The sequence below is a fragment of the Cyphomyrmex costatus genome, unplaced genomic scaffold (assembly GCF_001594065.2).
Source record: "Cyphomyrmex costatus isolate MS0001 unplaced genomic scaffold, Ccosl1.0 scaffold135, whole genome shotgun sequence".
In the NCBI taxonomy this organism is placed as follows: domain Eukaryota; kingdom Metazoa; phylum Arthropoda; class Insecta; order Hymenoptera; family Formicidae; genus Cyphomyrmex; species Cyphomyrmex costatus.
Window position 1 is genome coordinate 1653863 of NW_017275337.1, and position 8118 is coordinate 1661980.

An 8118-nucleotide genomic window follows, 5' to 3' on the forward strand; every position below is an offset into this window, starting at 1 on the left:
ACGATGGTCCTAAGTTTCAGGCCACGAGGGAAACGAGCGTGATAGGGCCCAACACGCTCTCACGTTAAACGATCGAGGATACAACACGCTACACCATTCCGACCGAGAGAGTTTCGCAACGCTGTTACGGCGCTTCCGGACGAATAAGTAACGAGTTTACGCTCGCAGGATTTCAATTTCGCGTTGAAAACTTATTGGAACACTATCATCGTATTCTCTGTTCTCGTTCCTAACAAGTTGCATTGAATATCAAGTCTAAAATATAGCTGACTACATTTCAAGCAAATGAATAATCATGATGACATAGTATTTAAACGAAGAGTCTTGTCTAATAATTTATAATAATTCTATTGTCTGAAAAAAGTGCATTTATTTCTTAATATAATACAGCTCTAAATACGTTACTACAAAATCTAAAATGCTCTTTTGGATTATTTATTAAAATACCTTTCTAAATATTCCAAAAGCTCTTTTCATTAACATATATCTATATATCATATCTTAATAAATTTTGGAAATTTCTTTATTAAATTATTTAACGTATCAATTACTTATATGATATTTTTTAATAATATAAATATATATTTCTACGTTACTAACAAATACCAATTCTTTTTTCTTTTTTAAATATTTATATAAAATAAATTTCTCTAAATTATATATATATATATATATATTCAATCATTATTGTTCAATCATTTCTTTTCATACGATTCTCTTCGTCAAAAAATTAAAACATATTTCTTGCTAATTCGTATAGTTATATGCCTTTAAAAAATCAAGATACATTTTTAATATATGCCTATATTATTAAACAGATAAAAAAGACTATTGTACCGCGAATTCTTTTCGACGAATAAGCAAACAGTATGGAAACCTGATGCTATAAATGAGACAGATTCAATAGTTCTGAAGCATCTAATAAAAAAGAAACATACAAATGGCTCGTTCTATCTGTGGTTTTATCCATACAAGCATATATTTTTACTATTTGCTATCACAGCTACATTTTCAAAGCTTTTTGAGAAAACGATTGATTACACTAGCTATCACTAGAAAGAAGTCGGTAAACATTAAACCGAATACAAGTTTAATATTATTACTTTACGTGCTAATCTTTATTAAACCTATTAATTTTATATATTAAATGTTATTAAAATATTATTTTAATTGTATAATTGCATGTACATTTTACAATTTCTTATTTTTATCAATGTTAATTTACTTCTCACAATTATTATAAATTTTTAATTAACAAAGAATAAGAAGCGCAAAGAGACACTAAACTACAAATCCTTGCATTCGAATGCGTCGTAAAAATATCTTGATCTCTCTCTACAGGCTTATAAAAAAACTAACCACGTATATATGTCATATCATATGTACTGCACTATAACGCGAGTAAACGTGACCCGAGAAAGTCCTTCTTCCTTTTCGACTTATCTTCGCGAAGAGGATTTTCCAATCCTGCCTGGCATGATCTCGCTGGTACGTCTATCGGACATTGATAAGAGATCGGAGACTGCTCTTTGATGATTCGATATCTTGGTGAAAGGTATCAACGAGACCTTCATTAAACCGGTCGAGGAGCGAAATGATGTAATCGAGAGATGAAATCCTTGCTACAGAACGAAAGATCTATACGATGCATTGTACATCCTGGGAAAGGAAAGACAGGAACAGCTCGCAACTATGCAAGAGCCGCGATCGAGCCTGGAGATCGCTGCTATCGAAGAATTTCGCAATTTCCGGCTGAATCCGACAATTTCCTCTCGGCGACGCGTTCGTCGCATGCGGTGCGGAACTTTTCGCGCGATAGACCGACCGGTTGGTCTAATTTACGTTACGGTTGCGAGCTAAAATCGAAGAGAAAAATTCAGGAAGTGGAACGATCGAAGAGCAAACACCGGAAAACCGAAGAAATGTAACATTCATGGCACTTTGGTATTATTGACTGATGTAAGATTACTGGCATGTCAATGATCTACGTATTGTTTTAATTTGACCATTTTTCTTTTTTTGAAGTGTTTTTCTTTGTAAAAAAAAATATCAATATAAATTAATTACAATACATATAATTATAAAATGCAATGTATATACATATGTATGTCTCTTTAATATAAACTTATTCCTCAAATTATATGGTATTATATACTGATGTGATTGTTGCAAAAGAGATGATTATTATCGATAGAAAGGGATTAACACTGTCCGTCGAACGAAAGACAGATGGCAACATTTCACCATTGAAAAATTAATTGAATTTTCTTAAATTATTTTCACAGGAATATTAAGAATGTTACTTACTCACACACGAAAAGAACAGTTTTGCTAAAGTAAAAATTTAACCAAATAAAAATAATTTTATTGGACTCTCTCTCTTCTCTATCAAACTAATAATGTAGGTTACTCAAACTGATTGCTAGAATGTCCAAATTGTTTACAGCATTGCTTGAGATTCTTATAATTATTTCCAGATCTTTATCAAATATTTACCTATATTTTTAGATATTTCAATAAAACTGCTTTTTATGCAGAATAACTAGCCTATCTAACAAAAACTAACGAAACTTAATACCCATGCCAATAAATCAGATCGAATAAAGCCTTGAGTGTGTCGCTAAATCGAATTTGATAATACTGGCTATCTTGTGGAAACCAATAAATCGTAAAATTTATGTTGATCCCCTTCAACAACTCTTTTCTTTCTTTGTGCACTAGTGAGAAAATCCTTGACGTATTTATAAATTCTCGGATAACTCGAGTTAGGAGTTGTAAATAAAATTCGTGAAAAAAGACTATAATACCGTACGGGTAATACACGATTCTTTGTGATATTAGCTATTCTTGTATGTATAAAATATATATAGTATAATAGCGTAATAAGCGTTGTGTGTATATACGCACACAATATTCTTTTACAGAATATTTTGTAAAATACAACGGAATTATACTACTTCAAGCAAATAATTTGTCATTAAACGTATATAATATTATAAAATATGTATATAAATATGCAATTTCTATTCTTTTCAAAATAAATTCCAACGCATTCTTGCAATATCTTTTCACGTATCTATGACAAGTATGCGTTATAAAAAATAAAATTTAACTAAAATTTTTGCGTTATTCCAATTTTTGTATGTATTATATATGAAGTTATATAATTATCATGTTATGCATTATATAATAATACGTTATATTAATTGTCATATAATTCTAATGTGTGTGTATATATATGTCTTCCTTATGAAATTTTAGTATACGTGCATGTCTTGTAAAATATTACAATTAATGTAAAATAAAATATAGCCTCGTCTATATAGGTATTCTTAAGTTTAATAAATGACCACTGTCCGTTTTGTATCAATCTTCCAATATAGTAAAATAAAGGCAAATAATCGATTAATCATCATTTTTTATCTTCTACTATAAGAGCGTTCTATTTATGATAATTCAGCAAGTACATAATTGTTTGCATTTACGATATTTAAAAAAATTTAATATTATCAATTCAAAATCTCATCCGTTTTAATATAAATCATAAGAGAAAAACTACAATCGTTTTCAATTGTAAGAATTCACTGCCTCGAGATTATCGAGAAAAGTATTCCTCTCGTTTCTCATTTCTCCATTCATACTAAAAGTTAAAATCAACTAAGGACAACCTTTCACCAATACTTCAAACTTTTATTCTTTCATCTCCTTTATTATGTTCTTACTCAAAACTCATAGACTTACCATAACATTTTTCTGTATTTTCACAATCGTTTCAACTTAATAGTGTTTCTCGTTCTTTATTACGCGCGCGCGCGTTTCTTATCATATTTAATTAATCTAATTTTTACATTATTATTATTTACACACAATTATTTTAAAGTATTAATTTTAACAATGATTCATTACTTGATATACTATTTTTCTATAAATGTTACATTCGCCAAAATTTCAACGCACCATTGTAAAGCGTTGATATTCTAATAAAAAAACTATTTTAGAATTGCTACTATTGCTCAAACAAAAAAATTCTAGTTATAAGAAAGAATAGCATTAGAAAAATTTAAACATTGAACATAATTTTCTCTCTATTTTATGTCCGAATATTTTTCTCTGTTAAAAAAAATCCTGCTACTTATATATACATATATACAATTTTTTGCTAAAGGTAAAAGAAATTCTTAATTCAATTTTCTAACGCAATTAATTCAACATCAAGACAAGTGTACCTGACAAATTTCTCGTTTCTTCAACAACGCTCGAAACTAATTCTTTACGAAATTGAGATTCCTCTTAGACTCAGAGGTACTATACCTAATAACTCTGCAGGAACGGGAGTTAATATTAATTACTCACCTTTATCTAGCGTTGTAACTCATCACGGACATACCGTCGAAAGCGCGTAACTTCCGTCACACAGCACAACTAGTAGTCCACTCTCGATCTGCTACTCTTCTCTCGGCGATTTTACCGTACGCGAGAAGAGGGTAGGATCGCACCCCTTTCTCCCGCTCAGAAGATACGCGACTGATGTTGCATCGATATCTGTTCGTTCATCGCGATTCTCTCTCTCCCTCTCTCTCCCCCTCTCTTTTTTCTCGTTTTCACTCGCTCATTATCGTGTGTTGTGCTAAAACCGAATCGGTTTTCTCATTTGTCGAGTGGACTACCCTATCAAATGTACATGTCTCTTGCCATTTTAGATTTTTGTGTCCCGCAGAATATGAACGGCTCTCGGGACCGACCGGCACCGACTAAACTCCTACTGGATGGCAACCCGAAGGACGACGTTCGTGCTCCTGCGCCCCGCAACCTTTGCTAAACGACACGGCGCTGCACGTCCTCTGGCATAAATTTTAAGAATAGATCAGCAACAAGGTTGATAATGTAGAATCCTTGCATCGATACGATCTACCAGCAATTGAAAAAAGCTACGTAAGTGTTTTTTAAAAAACTAATCTAAGTGAACTTATCCATAGTAATTCAAAGTTAGAAGTTTACTGTTTTCAAAATTTGACATTTCCTAAAATGACTTCTTTAGATGCGTATTAATGAATAAAATTTTCCTTTTACTAACTGCCAATATAATAAGCTACAAGTTTATCGATAGAGTGAGTACCAAAGAATTAATATATATAAGCTCGTACGCCGATAAATAGCATCAGTCGATAGGATCAATTCAAATTGATCAAATATTAGAAGAAAAAACATCAAGAAATTAAGTCTAATTTAAATATTGCACATTAAAATAATGTTTTATTTGACTGAATTAACTTAATTGATCATTATTTCTTTCGGTGGAGAATATATATAATATTATATTTAACTTAAAAACATATTCTTTAACGAAAGAAATAAAGACAACTAAATTAATTTAAAAGAATAAGTTAAATTAATTTAGTCAAATGAACAATTTTTTTTCAATATACAAATAAATTTTAAATATTATCAAGTTATCGATTACGAATGAGATAAAACGAAAGAAAAAGAGGGAGGGAGAGAAAGAGAGAGAACGCGTTAATTAATTGGGGATAAATTTATAACACTTATGTAGGCAATATAATATTAACTATATATATATATATATAATATTATACAATATTGACTAAATGTACCAATCCCAGAGGACGAGATTAATAAAGATTTATAAAAAATAAGACAGAAAAATATTCTGATTTAAAAAATTGACAAGATCAATATTATTACATTCTATACAGAGTCCAATAACTTGTAATTTTTGTTTTTACTGTATTTAATTTTACAGTCGTATTTGTTCTTAAACATTTACCTTGTTTTTATGACCAGAGAACAGGAGAAAACGTATTAGAGGAAATTTTCATGGGAATATTCTCTACAACTCGCGCGATCGAGTTTAAAAATGTTACGACGCACTCGTTACCTATTAAAGTGCATAAAATATTAAAACCTCAGTATAATATTATCGTTACGGTGCATTAACGTATATTTATGTTGTAGACGTTAACGACATCTGAATATAAGAGCAACAATCACTCAAATATAAAAGACTGAAAGGCAATATCGCTTAACTTTTCTACCATATCACACTTTTATAGTACGACATCGTTCTAATCTTGTCTATTTCTACATTTATTGCGTTACCTAACGCAGTAACTCGAATAGATGAGTTAAAAGGGTCCACGATTAAGCCTTCTGGAATCAAATTTGAGAGGATCTGACTCGATGAGACCTTTAATTATTCGTTGTGAAGAAATCTTTGCGTAGTAATAATCGTGACTAAATATTCATTAACTTTCGATACCGGGACTTACTTTTATTCTTTCGCCGGCAGACTCGCCGTGAGGAAATCGAGAAAACACTGCTCTTCGTCGAATGATTCATAATTCATGACTCGTTACATCTATATATCTACTCTGGGTGATTCGAGGCAATATCGGGGGCCCTTATGCATATTGATACTTTCGCGAGAGCGTTAACTCTTTTTTCCCCTGAACACTTAGACGTCGTGTTGTCGTACGAGATGTTTGCGCATAATTCCACTCATCGTGTTTAGATACCCAATTGTTCATTCGCATGCCCCCGAGAAATGTTTACTCAATCCCTCCCAATGATATCTCCCCCTACCTCCCTCTGAGACGACGAGTTAACCGATAAATACTTCGCTTCGTATTATCTTACCACGACGCTTTCTTCCTCTTTCCTCGTTCAGTGACGTTTCAGTAGCAGAGTAGAGATTGACATCGCTCGCTTTAAATTGATAAATAGGATGGTATCCTTGGTACAGTTTTCTATAAATATGATCCTAAAAAAGGAAAAGAAATATTGTGCACGCACAGTTTATTTAAATATGTTTTATTTTTACCCACATTCCTTTATACGTATCTCATCCCTTGTAAAGTCTATAAAATTAACTAATTTAATATTAAAAAACAGTACCATTTATTTTAATAAATTACTTATTTAATTTAGTGTTTTTAGTATCAAAATAAGTAATTAATTATCTAATATATTTCAATATATCTATGATAAATTAGACAGTATTAAATGTCTGTGAGGGAAATAAAAATATAACACACACAAATGTAAGTTTAAATGTACCAATAAAAATCAGGAATATAAAATAAAAAAATTTTTTGGAATACTTTCAACATTTTATCTACTAACTTATAATCTACTATGTAATCATCCGAGAGAGAGAGAGAGAGAGAACGTCACGACTACGCAACAATTTTCCTGATGATTATTTTCAAGTAAAGACACATGGAACGAACAGTAAAACTACAACAATATCGCATGACACACAATTCAGCTTATTCGATACTCCCGAGATACATACATCCACGACTCGCACAGTTCGCGCGTCGGTTATAGAGGTTATACAATGCGAAACGCGCGTTAACCTTCCTCGACGTGCGAGATTCATCTGACGCGAGGCGACACTCGGATGTATGAATGACCGTTGCCTGTCGTGTCTACGATTAGACGCGCCCGGTATTTCTTTACACGCGCGAGAATGGACGAACTTACTACATTATCAGAAAATGTGATGCGACGTGACACAGTAAAGATGTATGTACTAACGTTGACGAGCGATACGAAGTTGGCGACAAGCGATGATCGCCGAGCGACTTCACGCTGTTTCTCCTTCAACGACACTTCCAACACGATTCGCGCAGCACTCGACGAGCTATTGACAATTCGATATGCAATTTGACGACACAATTTGCACACCAGATTCATTTCCGAGAGAGAAATATCGTTTGTAAAACACGAAAGAGAGACGTGAAATTCGAATACGCGTAATTTCGATTGCGCGATACGCACAACACGGCACACAGAAAAAACGGTTTCCTATTTATCTAAAAATTTAGTTATAAGATCTGAAAATAATTTTGTTGCTAAAATATCGACAATTTTTGGCAACGTTGTTTATCATGTTTGAATTTCCTACTTAATTATTTTAATAGTCCAACGAAAAAATTTTTACATCTGAGGATCGTTTGTGTATCTCATTGAAACGAAATGACAATTTTTAAATAAGTGAGCAAATTTTCTTTTTAGCTTAACTTCTTCACGATTTATCTTTTCTCTTTTTTCTCTCCAATGTGGAGCGAGAAAAGGAAATAAGATGAACCGTGCTTT

General features: G+C 32.0%; 1 protein-coding gene across 3 annotated transcripts in view; it reads right to left on the bottom strand.

The window, feature by feature from the left end:
- Nucleotides 1–6697, bottom strand: part of LOC108782868 (uncharacterized) — an 86787-nt gene extending 80090 nt beyond the window's left edge. For 2 of the 3 annotated variants that reach the window (XM_018551252.1, XM_018551254.1), the window contains exon 1: nt 4354–4760. The gene's annotated coding sequence lies outside the window, so the exon portion shown is untranslated. Of the gene's footprint in view, nt 1–4353; nt 4761–6654 lie in introns of those variants that run through there. The other variant, XM_018551253.1, reaches the window with a different exon arrangement.
- Nucleotides 6698–8118: the final 1421 nt, after the last annotated feature.